Source organism: Toxorhynchites rutilus, chromosome 2 (genome assembly GCF_029784135.1).
Source record: "Toxorhynchites rutilus septentrionalis strain SRP chromosome 2, ASM2978413v1, whole genome shotgun sequence".
NCBI classification, from domain to species: domain Eukaryota; kingdom Metazoa; phylum Arthropoda; class Insecta; order Diptera; family Culicidae; genus Toxorhynchites; species Toxorhynchites rutilus.
The window spans coordinates 145,186,696-145,208,228 of record NC_073745.1 but is presented as its reverse complement, the minus strand read 5'-3'; the positions used below and the strand labels follow the sequence as shown (position 1 = coordinate 145,208,228).

The following is a 21,533-nucleotide window of genomic DNA, read 5'->3' as shown; positions in this document are numbered from 1 at the left end:
GATATTTATATGTTTTTTGATGGATGGGTTTTTCATCCGTTGTATTAATAGAATGCTTTACCTCGTGTGTAAAGGTTAGCTTTTCATCATCCGCAAAGAATACGTCTTTGAATGATCTGAGTGTTTTGATCAAAGCATTTTTCTCTTCGTTATTCAGGTGTTCTGATGGGAAATTCAAACGAGGATTTACCTTCTGATGATTGATTTCTAGTTCGAAAGCGTCACTAGGGAATGGCTGAAGTGCCGTGTGGCCTTGTTCACCTTTCTTGGTTAGATGCACGAAAGCTTTATAATTATTTGCTTCATAAACGCCTGGTTTTAAAATTACGTTAGGATTCAAACTGATTTCCTTATCAATTAAAAATGAGCCGTTCGTTGTGGTGCAGATTTCGAATAGGTTTTCATCGGTGCCGTGGAAATTGATAGAAGTGGGGAAATATTTTGACACCGTGTATCTACGATTACTAAATGTAACAAATGCTCTGGAGGTGTCGATTACCGCACCCATGGCAGCTAAATTTTCATAGCCTATAAGGCCGTCAAAGAAATCATGAAATCTGAAGACATAGTACGGAAGTTTTTCATCGGATACTTCCGGGAGCAAATTTGTGTTTACCACGCGATCTATAAGAAACTTTCCGTTCTTGTTATTTATAACGGCTGGTCGTTTAATTTTTGTCGATATATTAACGTGCTCAGGGTTGATGTATGATTTATTAGCGCCAGTATCCACTAGGAAATTTAAATATCCCTTCGTGGTGGACAGGCGCAGGTATGGAATAAAGTTCATGTTGGCATGTTTGCTACACGAACGGTTTGAAAATTTATTTCGTCTCCTGTTTCGCTTGCAGTGTCATCGTCATCGTCATTGTCTTTGTCGTTGTCGGTGTCGTCGTTCACTTCGTTATTGTGAACTTCGGCTTTGTTCTTATGAAATGGTTTTGCCGCGGGTTTGAAGCGAGGGGGATTGGATTTCGCTTCGCCGTTGCTGTTCGGTTTGTCTTTGTAGTTGTCTTTTTGTCGTGGGAATTTACTGTATGATGGGCGATTTCGCACCTCAGCGTTTTGGTTGATGCATACCGATTGGTATGCATCTTCTAATGTGGTAGGTTTGGATTGTCTTATTATGGATGCGAGTGGCTCGCCTATGTTGTCTAAATATTTGGTAACTATTAGTATTTCAATCAGATCATTTGTTTGCAGTGGATTAAGCGATAGGTTCATCTTGATTTTTGTGGATAATTCTTTTACATCCGTATAAAATTTATGGTTATTTCTATCACCTCGTTTCATGTGAAATAGGTGAGACAAGTTTGTGGCTAGATCTTTCTGATCGCCATAAATTTCCGACAGAACCCGTTTTATGCCAGGTATGGTATTAGGATTTCCGTTTGCGCATAGAACGGTGCGCGCATCACCTTTTATTTTATTTTTAATAGCCCTCATATAGTGGCTGGGTATCGTGTCGGGAGCGTTGTTGTCTCCCTTCACTAAGTACATTTGGTATATTTCTTCTAGCTCTTCAAGCCAGGCAGGTAATTCCTTTTTGATGCCTGTGAATTCAGACATGTTTCGAATCGGGTCAGGCAGTCTATAATTGTCAAACTGTCTTCCACTGCTAAGCAGCATTTCTTGGAGCTCAGCCACAGTAGCTTGGAGCTGCTCAATTTCACTTGATCGGTTGCTAGGCATTTTCTTGCTTTTGCAATTTTTCCACAGTAAAAGGATAAAATGACTTACGTTATTATTTTCCACATGTGTTCACAAGATCGAAGCGGGCCTTAGCTGTCGTTCCTCGATGAAGCGTCGTTCCTGGTGATTAATCCCCTGTTGGATGACGTGGCTTTTCTCGGTTCCTGTCGCTGGGTCTCTTTTAGTTCACTTCGATACTTATCCGCACCGCGCTGCGCCAGTTATGTTTGTTCTTTGAACAAACGAGTTTTTTAAAAAACACTTTATTATTCACTTTTCTTAAAGTCAAATACTTAAACCTCACTGCACCGATCTACACGCGAAAAAGAGGTTGAGCCACATGGCGCTAACTCTTTTATAGCCTAAAAATGCTGATTATTAGTTTTAGCTATCAACTCGTTCATTGGCGCGAAACGTGGCGTGATGCGCCTGTTGCTTTTCCTGACGCCTTATACCCTCCATTTCTTCCTTTATGAGTAATTGGTCCGCTTGCTATAAACAGGAGAATGAAATGTAAATTCACAATAGATGTACGAATAGATTTAAGAATTGAGTGTGTGTGATTATCAACATTGTAATAATTTCCTTATACCCCATCCTTTTCCTGAGAAAAATATGTCACCCTTCTAATCTCGAGTTCACCGCGAGTAATCGGTTTCCCACATTACTAACCATAGATTTAAGAAAATTGTTCATATATATAGTGTTAAAAATATATTTAAGATTTCGGCTCCTTTAAACTTATGCAACTGAGCCTGTAAAAATAAACGAATTTATAAAAAAAAAAAAAACAACATTCGAAGAACAGATAATTTTGAACAGCAAAAATTTTATGTTGGTGCAATAAAAATGTAGGTCGCACTCGATTATATACAGACTCGATAATATGTGATTCGATTATAATCAATTTTGGACTCGATTATATACAGTTTGGAAAAAAATAAATTTTTTTATATTTTAAGTATGACTTATTTCAAGAAGGAAGGTAACCATTTAAGGATAAGGTGAAAATTAAGTGGCTATTACATGTACAGTGGGATAAAAATCGTAATTTTCGAAGATTTTGCTTGAGTTTTCACCAGTTATATCGTTATTGCAGCCAAATCAAAAAGGTAGAAGTTGGGTGTAAAAAACAAATTTTAAAGCGGTTAGAGAACTTTAATTTAATTGATAGAAATGATCTAGTTCAATATAAATTTTCAGGATAAAATTAATAATAACACATTAAAAATTATTAACTTTCAAGTTATCCACTCCCAAAATGTTATTAAAATCCACTAATTTAGATGTTCCACTACTATATCCTGTACAAAATTTTCTCATCTTTCCTTTCAAATGAAAGCAACAGAATCGTCTTCCGTAGTATAGTTTTTAAAATAGAGCCAGTTGGAGGCAACAGAGTTCAAAACAAAAAAAAAGTTCTATATCTATTTCATTGTTGAAATTCGAACATACGCGTATAAGGATTTTTTTTTCATCAAATATGATCGTCTATTACCTCCTGAGGGAATCTGGATAAATTTATTTCATGCGAGAAAGGTGTTTTCTAACTTTAAGGGGATGAATCAAAAATCAAATTTCTCTTTTATATTCAAAAAATGGGATGTGTGTAAGTTTTTAAAATAGAGCCAGTCGGAGGCAACAGAGTTCAAAACAAAAAAAAAGTTCTATATCTATTTCATTGTTGAAATTCGAACATACGCGTATAAGGATTTTTTTTTCATCAAATATGATCGTCTATTACCTCCTGAGGGAATCTGGATAAATTTATTTTATGCGAGAAAGGTGTTTTCTAACTTTAAGGGGATGAATCAAAAATCAAATTTCTCTTTTATATTCAAAAAATGGGATGTGTGTAAGTTTTTAAAATAGAGCCAGTCGGAGGCAACAGAGTTCAAAACAAAAAAAAAGTTCTATATCTATTTCATTGTTGAAATTCGAACATACACGAACATACAAGGATTTTTTTATTCATCAAATATGATCGTCTATTACCTCCTGAGGGAATCTGGATAAATTTATTTCATGCGAGAAAGGTGTTTTCTAACTTTAAGGGGATGAATAAAAAATCAAATTTCTCTTTTATATTCAAAAAATTAAAAAAAACATGCAAAAAATAAACGATCAATGTATTGTGCATCATTTTCATGGTGCCGTCCGTATCTATGTAAATAAGTTCAAATTTACGGGATACGTACGAACGGCAATTCTGACATTACGTTTTACCTTCCACTTCACTTTCCTTGGTTCGGCCATTGCTCGTGAAAAAACGAATTTGTTTACAAAACAAACGTATCTTTTGGTAACAAATGCATTCGTTAGCAAAATAGCTGCTCGCGCTTTATTGTCGAATCATAACAGTGCAGAAGGATGTTTTTAGTATATCTTTTCGCCTTTCTTTCCAAGCAATATGTACTTCTGTTTGGCTGATGTCACATTAGGCGGATTTGCCGCCGCGACGGTTTTTTTTTCTCGATATGAATTCGCTTCCAAAACCGCCCCGCTCTGTGTGACATGGCCCATTCACAATACACTGTAGATCCTTCGCTGCGGTTTTTCTCGCGGAATCCGTGGCGGCGAATCCGCCTAATGTGACATCAGCCTTTGGCTCCCATCGGCGGGTAAATGAGTACTATCAGCTTACGGCGATGGTGACAAGAAGTAATGCTGATTGTGGCTCCAATGATTTCGCTCAGGGAGGAGGAGAATGCTGTGCATATACCAGGAAGGAGATCTGGAAAGGGCCCTTACAAGTAAGTTTTCACGAATATATATTTGATTATTTTTTCCTTCAGTCATTTTCCTTAGCGAGTTGATGGGCCTGATTTTCGAATACACTTACGGTGGAAACGAAATAAACGGCATGCCATTGAACTACGTTCTACGAGCTAGTGAAGTTTCGAAGATAATAATGAGTTTTCAGGCAGAATGAGCACTTTTCAAATAAAAAAACATTAATGAAAATTAACTTCTTCGTATCAAACTGGTATTCAATGTCAGTGGAAATTTTGTTTTCTTCATGTGGTATAATAATCTCATACGAAAATTTCATCCGAAGATAATTTGATATTATAATGATAAGTTTAGTGGGAAACTAATCTTGTATCCAGATGTCGACACCGTACCGTTGTCATCGCGAATACGTTTCATTCCGTTTCCACCGTGAAGTCTATTCGTAGTGTAATTGAGAATCAGGCCCGATATTGAAACCATAACCACACACCCAAACAAAAAGTAAATAATTCTGAAAGTTACGTTTCGCTACTCGTCTCACGTCATGTCCTGAAAGTGCCAAGAACGAAACACCTATCGTTCATCATCTTGGGTTTAGTGCAATGATCTGAGATGCCAGGTTTGAAGACATGTCTTCATTGTGAAGACATTTGACTTACTGTGAAGACATTTGATTTTGAGAAGACATTTTGAAGACATTATAAAATATGTGAAGATATTTCAGCATGATAGCGTACGTGGGTTTTTGAGAGATATTATTTCCATTAATTTCTAACTATTAACTGAAAATATCGTCAAAATAAGTAGGGTTTTTGTCTCAGTGTCATTCGATCGTTTCTTTATCAGTTTCACTTGTTAACTTTTGTTCTTAGTAAGCAATAGATACTTTTATCTCGGGGTCATTCAAACTCTTTCAGGCAGAAAATCCACAAGCATATGGAATGAATTCAACAATAAAGCGACTTTTACTTCAAATTCTGGGTAAATTCAAGTGGTCTGAGTACATATTGTCTCTAGAAGACATTTGTTCATTTGAGCTCGAGAATTGGAATGATTGTGGAATTGTATTATTTTGGGCCTACACTATACAATAGATTAACCTAGATCTTTCAAACGACCGCTTCATAAATCGAAGGTTTTTCGGTTACATACCGTTTCAATAATTAGTTTTATGGATATGGTTTGAGCTACAACCAGAACTTCAAAACTGAAATAAACAAATTGAGTTATCAAAGTTCCGTTTTTGTAGAAGAACTGGGGCTATATTCACTCGATTAACGGTCATCAATCAATGATATCAAGCCAATTATCATTTCCAAACTCATAAAATTTAGTTCACAGTTGCGAGAAATATTCTTTGTTCACATTTATTGAAATGAACTTTAAAACATCAAGGCGAGTTTTATTGAATGCGCTATATAATAATACCAACTAGAATAAACATTGAACAAGTTATCAAACTTTGTTCAAAAGTAAGTTATGAGTTTTAGTTTTCTCTGAAATGATTGTGAAGACATTTGAAGAAGTTTTTTCGTACCATGTGAAGACATTTGAAAAAAAAATCACCCGGCATCCCTGGCAATGATATACATCTGAGGTAGGGTTGTGTCTCGTTCACCCGAACACCATTCACTCGAAACACGTTTACCCGAAGCACATTTACCCGAATGTAACACATACCCGAATGCGACAAATGCCCGAATGGACATTTACCCGAGTGCAACGTTTACTCAAATGTAACATATACCCGAATGCGACATTTACCCGAATGCAATATTTACCCGAATGGAATGTTTACCCGAATGAAGAAGGAAAAATTCCAACAAATCAGTCGAATCTACTGTTACGAAGTTACGAAGTGAAATGAGAAATTGTAGTGAGGAAACTCGAAAAAGATGTGTCATTTTTAAAAATTAGTGTAGGCACAATTGACATACCGTCTTCATTCCTTTTCCTTTTCTTTAAGGTCAAGAGATCATTCAATAATGAGCATGGGCTATGGAATATTTCGAAAATTAAGCAGGTAACTTTAACATCAAAAATTTAAATGAAAATGTGAAAAGAATAGATGAGGAAAAATGGTACTTACGGGTTTACCACCGTAACCCCCTTTTCATCATGAATTTATTCTTTCGTGATGAAATTTATTGTGAGATCAAAGTAACGGGGGAGAAGTCCTCATTTAACGAGGATAAGGAACCGAGGCGGCACCAAGTCACCGAGGTGACGCCATCCGAGTCGGGGGCCGACCCGCGCTTGTGGTCAACTCGGATTGCTCGGATTCCCGCGCATAGGTCTGTGAGACCGAGAAATCAATTATTCGATCATTTCTCAGAAAACATCAACATTACAACTTTGCGATCGTGGTCACCACCAGAGGTCGACGCTATACCACTGTCCAAGGCGCCTAGAAGTATATCCGAAGGTGAGGCCGTTTCGTCACTAAGTTGATTAGGGGAGCGGTATATGAAAACAGTACGGAGGAAAGCAGAAGGGGAATTATTTGTTTGTAGCGTGAAAGAGACATACTGATCACGAGCGAGCTTCGGCATTAGCATATTGTGTTTTGTTTACAAACAAAACACAGTAAACTTCCAATGGCTGAAGAGCGGTTTTAGCCATTTGGCCCACCTTAGGATGTACTTCTAGGCGCCTTGCCACTGTCATCGCGGATGTCAAATTCAGGGATGTCAGGTGATTTTTTCAAATGTCTTGACATGATACGGGAAAATGTTTTCACAGTATGTCACATGTCTTCGAAATGACCTGCTAACTTCCGGGAAAGAGGAGCCATTCGACGTTCAATTCGGTTGAAAGCATTGCGTCCTGGAGCATTTGTAGCAACGAATATTGCATCGAAATTTAATTGATTAAAATGATAAATCGAAAAGATCTATAAGCTTTTCAAAACGAGGGTTCTCGTCTGGTCCTCCATCCACATTAATAATGAATACTGATTTGATTATTCCTTGATACCCAATAATGTCGAATTCAGGCAGCTCGCATACCCTGTTGAAACAGAGCCCATGAGAAAATGCGTCCGAGAGCAATGATTCCCTTAACACTAAACCTACCGATGTTTCATGTATACCTATTCTTACCACAGCGGGTCAAGTGACCCTTTATAAATAGTTTATGAACAATAATTCGATTTATACAGTTTTGTTGAGAAACGTGGCATGCCATATTTCTCCTGTATATTTCGACATTTTGGGATAGCAATTATTAGCAAAATATTTAACTTACAATTTTTGACACGCAAAATAACACTGTAGCTTGGAATGGTTACTGTTAGCTCGATTGGATAGTCAGCAATACAATTAATTCTGATCATTCAATATTCATTCACAAATACAACAAAATGTATAAAGCAATAGCAAAAAATGTGTAATGCAATGGTTGTGTATCACAACCACACATACAAAAATCATATTACTCACGAATGTGAGCTCAATTATACCTCGAACTCGATGCAATTCAATATAAGAAATTTCAGTAGAGAATAAAAATAAATTCGCAAAATGATTTATTATCCTGCAGCAAACTTGAATATTGCCTATATCGTTCCTTCGATGTGAAGCTGAGCGAATTTTTTCACATCCTGTTGCACCAATCTTGATTGCCTTGTTCCAATGATGTGATGTGGGTAGAAGCTACTGTCAAAACAACGCGAATTCGTATTTTTTCGCAGCAAAAACTTGGGAGGTTCCAGAGTACGTTTATGACAAGGTAACCTGGACTCGAAGTGGACACGATTCACTTATACATTCTCATTTATGACATCTTAGCTTTGACGAGAAGCAACGATCGCAAAGCAATTCATAACAAGTGTATTTTTTTTTGTTGCGAATATTACGTTTTTTGCTACTTTTTTTTTGAAAATACGTCAATAATACGTGAGATAGAAGAGTTAGCGAACCATTAAAGTTAAAACAACGGAGCTAGTACCCAGAATGTGTTGTTTCTGTGCTGCTTTTTGAAACTGGTCTTTTTACGGGGCCTCGACGGCGAAGGAATATATATATAAAATATTTTTATTTCCAGACAACTCTGGCTCGATGTGTGGCACCTGAATACCTGAGCGTTCAGTCATTGATGCCCGGGCTCGAGTCCAACTCGAATTATTAAAACATATCCCACAAATTACCATTTCATCGATTCCCGAGGTAAGTGTCCATTCGGAAGAAATGGCTTCGATTCTTCGGACAGTCTAAAGTCTAAACAGCAATACTAATAACATGTACATTTGCTCGCTTCACTTCAGTCCAGATTGCTTCATGCATTTCGATGGCTTGGACGTACAATATCGTCGAAAAGTGATACGAACAGGTAAATTTAAACAAATCCAGATTATACAATTAGTACAAAAAATTGTTTATTTTTAGCTGTTTCTACTGTCAGAAATGCCAACGATTACATGCCTCGGGAAATCAAAACCAAAAGGCTCGCCGAAAGGTCTTATTGACATAAAGCAAGAGGTGAGTCCATTAAAACATCCGTAACATCCACAGAATCGGTCCAGTTTTCTAATGGGATGAATCATAACTATCCCGAGAGGGATATTTTGTCAAAGGAAATCGAGAGCAGCACCATCAACATCTCTGATGAGAAACCTAGCGATTCGACCGGTTCTGCTAGCTTAATTCAAGCACTGCGACAAGAGGTATCGGAGAGCTACAGAAAGCTTCAGGAAGCTAAAATCTGAATTGCCGAACCACAATTTCCTCTATGTTTTGATCAGATAGGAAACCTAATTGAATTATCTTAACGATGCAATGAATAAATATATACATTAAGCTAAAATACAATAGAAATAACCTAATTTAGACAAATTCATAATACCGTTCCATGATACTTGCAAAGCTAACACGTCACAGCTTCACTACTATTGATGCACTAGTTAGTCCAGACTACCTTATCATAAACGTACCCTGGGGAGGTCCTATCTCTTTTCGCTCTTTCGCAAATGATCCCGTGCTTCGTGCTGATTGGTTGACGAAAAAATTCGTAAAAATTCCCGTAAATTTGTCTTCATTGTGAAGGGTTGGAAAACAAGCTTTAAACACATAACAACGCGTGCCTTATCATCTTCGTTGGTAGCTGTTCAAGCAAATAAGGGAGCGTGAATTTATTTAGAAATAAAATGGAAACAAACAAACGTAACGATCACGGCAACTCCCCCTTCCCTCCCCCCTATGTCACATCAAGTAACACAACCTCGGCCCCCTCTTCCCTTGCCCCTTCTTGCGTAACGTAATTTACGCACGATGCCTTATAAGCTATGAGCAAGCATAGGTTGCCCAGGGGCTGGTTTTCGGGTTGTCCTTATAATCAATATGTGTATTATATGCGCGACCACCCATAAACACACACAATCTGGCATCACTGTGCCAACCATTCATAATCCGATCGCTCTCTCCATTGCGCAGCCCGTATCTTACGGCCGGCGTAAATCGCGAGAGCATCGCCATTCCGCTCTCTGTTTTGCTTCCATTCCGCTTTGGGCTTCCTCTTCGTCTAATGGTTCGCAGCTGTTTTCCCGATGTTTTCATTTCATATATGCTTCACGCTATGCGCGACGAGACGCTCTGAACAGCTTTTTGTCTGCGACTCTTTCACCCGCAGTTTAGTTTCGTTGAAGACTTCAACCGGTTTGGATTGGTAGCTTTGTCATCTGTTACGGAAGAAAAAAACATCATTAGGATTTTTTTCTGCTGTTGTTTGCTCTTCTCGCTGAAGAATTGAGCCGGTTCTTGGGATGTGAACACAGCACAGAATTATATGTATTTGAATACAATGGAATTATTCTCGTTGGTGATTTATGGTCAAATTATGCGTTTTTGCGCGAGAGTGCGTTGAGTGTTGTGTGTTTTGGGTTTGCCTTCCCCGGCTCGCACTGCAGTGCTTTAGCATGAATAATGAATAAGTGAGTTTGTTTTCGACGGAGAAATTGGCCTCGCAATGGAGAATATCAATGCTTAAAATTAAACATAACGCATAGCGGAGAGGAAGTGAGGCGACAGTTCCAGTATTTTAATGCTACCCGAAGTTGTGAGAGTGTGTTATGTAGAAGGCTGCTAAAAAGAAACAAAATTAAGAAAAAAATATATGAACGAATGAAATAGATAACAGAGTCACATGTGTTTTGTGTAACTTTCTTTACATTACTCTATTTCCATTCGCTGGTGCACTTGAAATTGTTTCCAACAAGAGAAACCTATGTTGGGTGGAAGTGTTCTCTCTTTTTTGTGTGTATCTGAGGCCGTTGAACGACGGTTCAAAAAGTTCGAAAGTTAAAAGCCACAGACTCATTGTGTTACAAATGTTCCCGTTTTTTCTAACTGGAGTTATACGGTGTGTTTAGAAAGGGATCATTACTGCGTACGGTTGGGGAGGAACATGTTTCGAAAGATTTACTTCCTTCGGCTGCTGCTGGCATTGGCTGGAGCGCAACGACGACGCCAGTAAACGATGGGTCGTAGAATGTAACATATGTTGAAAACGGTAAGATAACAGGGTTCCGAGGGTGGAAATGGATGCTACTATAATGTGATTTGCCTCAGGATGTCGGTAGGTTTTGGGTAGAATACACTGAAACCGGTAATTTGTAAAAACAATAAATCAGTGTTCGTGTTTGCTCGTTACGCCCACAACTGTTGACAGTCGGAGATGTTCTTTGATGTTGTCTGAGCTAAGTGGATTTAAATTCAATGTTTATCCACAGCTGCGAGCAGAGATGCCAACCTTCCTGATTTTTCAGGATTTCCCATACTTTTTGGCACCCTCCCTGATATCCTGACAAACACTCAATTTTCCCTGATTTTTATAAAATGATCCTAATCGCACAACGTGTTAATTTTGTTAAATTATACTATAAAAATTATGAAAAACCGGCAATTGTTTTTCGAGCATTACGGACGGATTTTGGTCGTCATGGACGGCCTACAGAGCACACAATCGCTAATGTAGTGCGTAAATTCGAACAAACTGGATCCGTTGCGGATATTGTGAAACCTGTGCATCATCGTAATGTGCGTTCGGCCGAAAATATTGCTGCTGTTGCTGCCAGTGTAGATGATGACCCGAATGTTTCGATTCCACAGCGTGCTCAGCAATTGGGCTTGTCAAGCACATCATTGTGGCGAATTTTGCATTTGGACTTGCACCTACATCCATATAATGTCCAACTGGTACAAAAATTAGAGCGTGGTGACCATGGAATGCGTCGGGCATACGTCGATTGGGTGAACGAACAACAGCAGCAAAATGCTGAATTTTCGCATCAAATTTTCTTCAGCGATGAGGCACATTTCGAGCTCGGTGGCTATGTGAACACCCAAAATTTCCATATATGGGGCTCAGAAAATCCACACGTGATTGTTGAGAGGCCATTGCATCCGCCAAAAGTCACTGTTTGGTGCGCATTATGGTCTGGTGGAGTCATCGGGCCGTATTTCTTTGAAAATGAGCACGGCGAGACGGTAACTGTGAATGGTGAGCGCTATGGCCGCATGTTAACCGATTTTTTTTTGCCACAAATTGAAGATATGGATACGGATGACATGTGGTTTCAGCAGGACGGCGCCACGTGCCACACAACACGACCGAACATGGCCATATTGCGAACGAAATTTGAGGGACGCATAATTTCGCGTTTCGGTGATGCCAATTGGCCGTCCAGAGCGATTTGAACCCGCTAGACTTTTTTTGTGGGGTTATGCGAAAGACCGTGTCTGACCGAAATAAGAAGTTGCAAGAATGATCCGTGAGACACGACAAATGAATTAGCAGGTACGCTACATATGTTTAAAATCTCCGTTCATGTGCATTAGTTGAAACATGGTTACGTAAATCTTTACGACTTGTGCGTTTTATCTATGCATCGATTTTTTTTAGAGCAAATCGTGGCGGGTGATGAAAACGGGTTATTTTAAACAATTCGACTGACCCGGTCTTCACCCGAAAAAAAATTATGATCGGGTTCAGGTGGTATTGGAGAGGAATTCTGTATTGTGAGCTTCTACCAAGCAACCAGTCGATACATTCCTACAAATACTGCTCGCAACTGGACAAATTAGCTTCCATAATTAGATAATGTTTAGAATTTTTAGGTTACCTGAAAGATTTCAGAGCTTCCTGAATTGATTGCAAAACAACACTGTACATATAAAATTTAAATAATAATAATTTTGTTTTCTCAAAAATGGGTACGAACTTTCCGGACAACCCAATATGAGCTATCCTGATTTTCCCTGTTTTTTTTTCATTCTCCCTGATTTAAAAAAAATAGTTGGCAACCCTGGCTGCGAGCTTCATATGCGGAGTGCGGAGTGATACTCACTATGCACATCGTCATGTTTTAAAAATTTCAAACGGGGACTTGAAATGTTACAAAACATGTGTGAGAAGCATAAGATCGATGTTCAGTCAGACCGGACTAAGAAACATAAAATTTCGCTGACAAAAAAGTTATTTTAAAAACTAAAATTCATTTTTTTGAGTAATTTTGTATGAAGACTCCTGAAAAAAAAATGTTTTGCTCGTAACATTTTTGTGTGTAAATTCTCACGTTTGACATGCTCAATTCTCACGTTTGACAGATCAACTTTCTATCTTTTATAGTTTTTGGAATATAAGTCATTTTTGTGTGAAGACTCCTGAAAAAAAGAATGTTTTGCTCGAAACATTTTTGAGTGTAAATTCTCACGTTTGACATATTGTTGACATGTTTCTAAATAGAGAAAAGTTAGCGGAACATGTAATTTGTTATAATTTATACATAAAAATGTTACGAATTAAACATTAATCCGATTCCATGCTGCTAAACAATGTATCCGATTCCATGCTGCTCGCTCTCAGCTCTCTAGAGCACTGAGAGCAAAAGGCAGACAATCGGATATCCCCGTCCGGGATATCTTAGGTAGCCGTGATCCTGATCTTCTGCTTCATCTATACCTGTTCCTCAGAAACGCCGATGTCAACGTTTAATGATGTTTCCTTCGTTGTGTCCCTGTTTCATATCCCTCCTATCCGATCTATAAACTTTTACTTAGTCGCGGCAATACATACACACACTCTTTACAGATACACGGGCCAAAGGTTGTGCAGTCCACTGATCATTCAACAAGAGCCAAAGGTTGTATCGCTCATGACAACTCTACACGAGCTGATGTTTGCGCCGGCTAGTGACCATTCTATCCTGGATTCCTCGAGTCGAGAAGACGCACCACGCTAGATATGTGGTACAGACTAGGGGGCGTTGCTGATTAATGGTCAGCTGCATCCCAAAAGGAAGTATCCCGTGTCGGGCACCGGTACAGAGCATTGGAGACAGCAACATCACAATTACGAAAACACTTGTAATACTAACCTCGAGCCAACCGCGAGTAATCGGTTACATATTACTAACATAGTTATAAGGCAAACATTGTCGAAATATTGAACTCCCGGCTCCGTCAGGTTGACGCCATATGAGCCTTAATAAAAATATATATTTTGGATAAAAAAAAAAATAAACATTAATAGTATTTTTATACTTACAAAATTCTTGTCAAAGGATGAAATGCAGGAAATTCAAATTTTCACAAAAAAAAAACCGAAAAAATTTCGCTGACAAAAAAGTTCTTTTAAAAACTAAAATTCTTTTTTTTGAATTTTTTTTTTAATTCCCAAATATATATATATATATATATATATATATATATATATATATATATATATATATGAATATCCCTTACATTTTCCAACAAGTCGTCCATACATCGGAAGATGGGCACTTTTACAATTAAAAATTTATAGTATTTTTTCAAAGAAAAAAAAAGGAAAAGTTGTTGTTCGAAAAACTTTTTCCATGTGAATGTGCCCATCGTCCGATTTATGGAAAACTTGTTGGAAATTTTAAGGGCTATTTATATCATTTTTTTTTTCAGATTTTGAAAAGTATATGTCTCAAGAAAAAATGAATATTAATTTTCAAAATTTTTTTTTCCAAAAAATTCTTTTATAATTTTTAATGAAAACCTGTAATTAATTTCCTACATTTTATTCTCTGACCAACTAAAAGAAACACTTCAAAAAAATCTATCAGATCTAAAAAATTTTAGTCAAAGTGGAATGTAGGAAATTATTTTGGTTTTCATTAAAAATTATCAAAGATTTTTTTGGAATCATTGAAAAAAAATATTTTGAAAATTAAAGTTCATTTTTCTCGAAAACATATACTTCTAAAATTCTGAAAAAAAATAGATCGGACGATGGGCACATTCACATGAAAAAAGTTTTTCGAACAACTTTTTAATTTTTTTTTCTTTGAAAATATACTATTAATGTTTAATTCGTAACCTTTTTATGTATAAATTATCGCAATTTACATGCTTTGATAACTTTTCTCTATTTAGAAACATGTCAAGAACATGTCAAACGTGAGAATTTACACTCAAAAATGTTTCGAGCGAAACATTATTTTTTTCAGGAGTCTTCATACAAAAATGACTTATATTCCAAAAACTATAAAAGATATAAAGTTGATGTCTTCGACAAAAGTTTATATTTTAACAAGGTCTAAAATTTTGTCGAATACACTATATCGCTATCTTGACTTTAAACAAAATTAGGATAAGTTGTATTTTTTAAAGAAAACAAGAAAAAGTTGTTGTTCGAAAAACTTTTTCCAAGAAAAAGTGCCCATCTTCCGATGTATGGACGACTTGTTGGAAATTGTAAGGGCTATTCATATATATTCATATATATTTGGGAATTTTAAAAAAATACGTTTTTGAGAAAAATGAATTTTAATTTTTAAAGTAACTTTTTGTCAGCGAAATTTTCTTCCAAAAAACATTTTGGTTTGTTTTTGTGAAAATTCAAACAATTTCCTACATTTTGTCCTTTGACAAGAATTATGTGGGTATAATAGTTTTGAAATTATAATTTTTGTTAAAAATTAAGAAAAAAAATTTGTCTTTTTCCACAAAGTAGTCTAATTATTTTTCGAATATTTCAAGTATGTAAAGTTGCTTAAATGACCCATGTCTTAATACCCACAACGTTTCACTGCTATCTGAGATAGTGCTGCCAACTCCTAAGACGAGTTGGCATGAAATTCGTCATAATTATTATTTCGAGTAAATCAAATTCTAAGTTTGAACCTGTGTTGTTTTAGTAGCTTTCAATCATCCTCCCCAATTATTTTTCTACAGTTCTTAGTTACTTTCTAACATGGGCATATAGTGTCAAAGCTCTCTATAGCGACATCGCAAGGGACCGTCGTTATAGCGAATTGTCGCAATAAGAAACTATCTTTATAGAGAACTCGGATTTGGCTAGAAAGTCAATATAAATACAGGTTGGACTCGATTATCCGGGATTCAATTATTCGGAATTTTAGACTCGATTATCCGGAGTATTTTATTTTTGATTTTCGGAAATTTTGAATAATTGGTATGAAAATTCCATATTGAATAGCTAATATGGGTATCAAATGAAAGGGCTTAACTAGTAGGATGCAGTTAATTAAGAAAAATGAAAAATCCAAGATGGCGGCCACTACAAAATGGCGGTTCACATATTTTATCAGGACCCCATCAATATGGGTATTAAATGAAAGGGCTTAACTAGTAGAATACAGTTTTTTTTATGAAAAATGCAAATCCAAGATGTCGGCCACTACAAAATTGCGGATCACATATTTTCTTCTTTTAATTCTACTGTCATTATAAAACTGCGTATTCCATGATCTTGAAAAATTCAATTTGGCCACCGCTAAGATGGCTGAATGGCTTGACTTGGAGAATACACTACACTATGAAAAACATAAATTCGAAAAGGTCGCCGCCACAAAATGCTCGACTAGAATACAGTACATTATAGAAATATTCCGAAGAAAGTTAGGTAAGAAATAAAAATTTAAAAAAATCCTTTTTGAATAGTTTTAATGTAGAGAAGTATACTGATGATACAAATAATTTACTGAAAACTAGAAAATAAAATAATTAAAAAAACGTTTTGTTAAACGGTTTAATGTTTAATGCTAGAAATTATCAGACAAGTAGCAGTTAGTAGTTATCACATCCGTTCATTCATTAATTTAGGGCAATGATGACACTAAAATATAATCGTGGGGTATATGATGAGACAACTAACTCTGGATAATGAAAATCCAATGTTTATTTCTTACCTAATTTTCTTCGGAATGTTTTTATGATGTATTGTATTCGATTAGTCAAATCATTTCATTTGATACCAATATTGAGGAGTTTGCAAAAAATACATAGTCGACCATTTAGTGGCGGCGACCTTTTTGAATTTATGTTGTTTATTATGTTTTTTGTTCTCCAAGTCATGTCATTCAGCCATTTTTTAGCGACGGCCAAATTGAATTTTTCAAGATCATGGAATACGTAGTTTTATAATGACAGTAGGATTAAAGGTATCTTCCAAATTTCAGATCAATCAGTCAACAGCAACGGATTCAATTTTCTATTGATGGTTGTCAAACTACAAACATTCAAACATACATACAAACAGTTTAAGCTGAATGAAACCATTTAAAAAGTCATTAGATGTTTGGGGACTGCGGCCATCTTGGAGTTGGATTTTTCATGATCTGCTATGTTCTACTAGTCGCGAACTATCTTTTGATACCCATATTGGATTGGATTTGCATTTTTCGTATTACGTATTACTGTATTCCACTAGTCAATCCCTTTCATTTGATATACATATTGACGGGGTTCTGAGAAAATATGTAATCTACCATTCTGTTGCGGTAGTTATCTTTGATTTACATTTTCCATAAATAATTGTGTTCTACTGGTTGATGAGATTTTGAGAAAATAGATACATAATAAATTTTGTAGCGGTCGCCATCTTGGGTTTTCAAGATCATACGCAGTTTTATAATGACACCAGAGATAAAGATGTGTTTCAAATTTCAGATCAATCGGTCAACAGGAAGAGGGTTAAATTTCTATTAATGTGGTACATCGCTACATACAAAGTTACAAAGTTACAAAGTTACAAACATACAAACGGGTCAACCTAGATAAAACCGTTTAATAAATAACTGCTAATCATAATTATATTATGTGTACCGAGCGAAATTTGTTTTTTTATGACTCGATTATCTGGAGGATTCGATTATCCGCAGTGAAAAAAAAATCAATACTCCGGATAATCGAGTCCGACCTGTATATGCCATAATCCTGGATGTTTGCAATAGAAGTGTGATTGTTTGCTAATACTAACTCTTTTTTTATTTTGTTGCTTAGTCCGGTCTGGCTGAACACCGATCATATATAGAGTACTAGCAGACCCGGCAAACGTTGTTCTGCCATATAAATTACTTCTAGTGAATATTTTGACTGTTGAATAAAAAATAACTAATGTATGTACATGTATTGCAATACATGTGTGTTCAAATGTTTCAACGATCTATAAAATTAATTGATTATGATCGATGAAGGATAGATTCCACGTGGATATCGAGCAGATACGTGAAGATTGGACCGTGTATTGCATTGGACCGTGGGAACTTCCCGAACCTGAGTGTGATGTGGAGATGGAGATGAGATCTATGATGTACAGAGAAGTGGACCGGATCGATCGGATCTCAGGATTCGTCTTTTGCATTCAGAAATCTGATCATTCGTGCTATGAAATGTAGCAAACTTGCCTCGGCGCAAAATAAACTTCAAAATAAGTAATCCGTATTCGTGGAGCAATTTAATCTGTATCAGATTAGTAGACACGTTTACAATTTGGATGAAAATCATTACTCGATGTTGTTTAAATACTTAGAAAACAGTCCGAACTTAACGATTCTTCTATAAATCTTGTATACATCCAGCAACATGTTGGACGAAATACGTGTAATTTTGTAATAGAGCCCATTCAAGACTGCATTTCTTTTGTTTGAACACACGTGTTGTCGTTTGAACAAAGGCTGTGTAGGTGTTACTCGTGATAGCGTCTCGCTATCATTTCTCGAACCGCTTTTGTTGATTGTCTCATAGGAATCGCAGTCGTTCGCTCTCTACCTTTGCGAATATGTTGACCATGGATTATTGACACAGCCCAAAACATCCTAGAATGACGTTGTCCTGACTGCGCCAATTCATCAAACGACACACATAAGAATCCATCGAGGGCACTCTTTTGTTTGTTTCGTCTTCTCCAACCACATAATATTGAAATATTGATTCAAAATGAGTAATGATGTTCCTAATAATTAAAGTAACTGTGGCTCATTGGATCTACAAACGTGCTCTTCAATCGGTTTTTTATCAAGATTGACGACAATAGCGTGACTGTTATTTTGCATTCCGAGCATGGGTGTGATTAGAATAATTTCAATAATTCATTGTGCTCATCCAAAAAGGCTTCCAGCTCGCCGGCGATATTCCTAGTTTTAGTCGAATTGAAGTTACTTGCGTATGTGTAGGGTGAAATTCGATGAAGAGGACGAAGTGCCATCTGGCATTAAACAACGTAAATAAATTCGTCCTGTTTAAAAAACGAACGACGAATCAATTATTTGGTATCGTTTATATAAAAATACATATATCGCGATAAAAAAGGAGATGAGGGTGAAAATTGGTTATATATGGTTATAAGTTTTTTTCAAGATTTTTTTTGCATGGGACCACCCTAATCGGTATCAAATATAAAGTAATAGGTATCCTAGCGGTATCATATATAGTTAACGACCTATTCTCATGCCTACCAAGTTTTTTGAGTATAATATCATTAAAATCGGTCGAGCCGCTTCGGAGGAGTTTAACTACGAACATCGTGACACGACAATTTTATATATAAGATTATTCTTTTTTTTGTTCACGGAGACATTAAACCAGGGGTGCTCAAAGTATTCCATATTGACCCCTTTGGGGTTTTGACGTAGAACTACGTCTTTCAGGAAGGGTGCCAAATTAGAGAACAGGTCACGTTTTCATGAATTAAAGTTAACGTTAATAACTATTTACACTGTGAATGAATTCTCATGATTTGCATACCAATCGAATCGGAAATTCTCTAAGATTTGCTATTTTTGCTATGCTATACATTACAAGAACTTCCTTTTTTCCCATACATTTGTTCTCCGATTTGTGTGCTAACCCTACCCGTATTTCGAATGCTTATAACTCGAACATTTCTTAACAGATCGAAAAGATGTTTGTATCAATTGATGGGGAATATTTCTACGCGTCTATCACAAATAATACAACTAATAAAATGTTATTTTTCAGAGGATAAACAATTGAACAACTGTGAAATATCAAGCGTAATCTAATCGCCCTAGCTGCCCGGTTTTGGTTGGTTCGATTTACGGTTACCCCAACACAGACTTCAAAATCAATGTACCTGGGGAATCCGCTTTGCAAATACATGCAAGTGGGGGAGGGAAATTTTGTTGCCATCGAAGTATGTTCCCTAGTACAGCCATCAAAACCAAGGTGATGCCAAATGTTACTATGATTACTTACACAGCAAATGCGTTGAATTCAATTGAATTCGAAAATTGTTCCATTCAATCAATAATTTAATCAATACAAACAAATGATTACCAAGTCAACAGTAGTCCCACGTCAACGTTGTGGTTATATCATAGATATAACCCACCCATTTTTTCATCTCTTTTGGGATTGCACCCATAAAAAGTCTAAACGATGTCAACAGGGATCGAACCAAGACCGACTGGAATGCAAAGCTGTTTTACACTACCACGCTATCCGAACACAACTCCTGGTGCTGTTGCATATATGCGTGATATAAATATTATGAAATGAAGTTGAAAAGCGTTTTCTAAAAGTAAAAAGAAGATCGTGAATGTGAATCTATATCTTTCTCGCACCGAGCCGTGCGTGTGGCAAAGTATGAGAAAAGCTTTAATGCGCTCGCTCATATTGATCTTATATTGCAACACCATATATATTATAAATTTGTATACCAGTATTTGAGATTCATGATATTTTCTGTTAATTTCAGGCTCATTTAATGTAATAAATCGGGATGACAAAACATTTGCTAGAAAGGAATTTTAGGTGTACCTTTGAAATGTATAATTTGTATAATTTGTTACATACAACAAAACGGTGCATTGACTTGTTCCTGCTTTACTTGCACAACAATCGGTCGATGGTTCCCAGGGTATGGAGTCATTCTGTCACGCATTTTCTTAAATATATAAATTTGGTGTACTTTATTCTCACTCATGCTAGGCGCCAGGTTCAATTTCAAACAACCGGCGTCTTTTCGAAATGCTCCCTGAATCGATCACAACTCTCCTGTTTCAGTAATAATACAATATTCAACATATAACACATATTCATCATAGAATGAACGGAATGAGCCTGCTCGATATCCAGATCATTTTGGATTTTTCTAGGAATTGAACTTCCTTTCAGTGCTACATATCCTGAATCTGGACGTCATGTTTTTTCGTGTTCCAGGGTTCCTCAAATCTAACTTGTGAAATTGAATTTGAAAATTGAATTTTATACACTGTTCCGAAGGGGTTCATATAGAGCTGGTATGCCTCACACAGCGAAAACTGCTCCCCTAGAATTCCCGCTACAGTTTTCCCCACAATTTGCAATGTGTACTGCGAATACTTCCTGCCGCCTTTTACCTGTAGTTTCGAGACATTTTGCTCACAAAATAAATGTCGGAAATGCCTTCAGAAATATACATTGAAAGTGGGTGAATGGCAACTAGGTAGGTTAAAGCCTATTTAATACAAACAAGTTGAAGTACAAAAATAACGTAAAGATACGTGATAGGTGAGAAACTGTAATACAATTTCTTGGTTACTAGATCTTTGCTGCAGTAAATGTGTAACCTAGTAAATTTGTTCAGTAAATGAATAGCAAAACCTACATTCACAATTATATTGCTATTGATTCTAATAATGAATTAAACATTCAATACATTCAATAAGAAGTAAACATGCGTTAAGAATACTCAAGTAACAATGATAGAGCATATCTGATCATGTTTTTGTATTAAACTAAGCACTACATGCACTTTTTCCAATTCATTTAAATAATGGGTCAAACTAAACAACCTCGTTCACCTCGTTTTACGATACTTTTGAGATTTTTGCAATAGTG

At 36.5% G+C, this 21,533-nt stretch overlaps 1 protein-coding gene across 1 annotated transcript in view; it reads left to right on the top strand.

Annotated features, from left to right (window-relative positions):
• Positions 1-10,069: 10,069 nt before the first annotated feature.
• The window catches only part of LOC129765981 (uncharacterized), a 202,960-nt gene continuing 191,496 nt past the window's right edge, over positions 10,070-21,533 (top strand). Inside the window, exon 1 of the mRNA XM_055766442.1 lies at positions 10,070-10,929. The gene's annotated coding sequence lies outside the window, so the exon portion shown is untranslated. The remainder of the gene's footprint in view (positions 10,930-21,533) is intronic.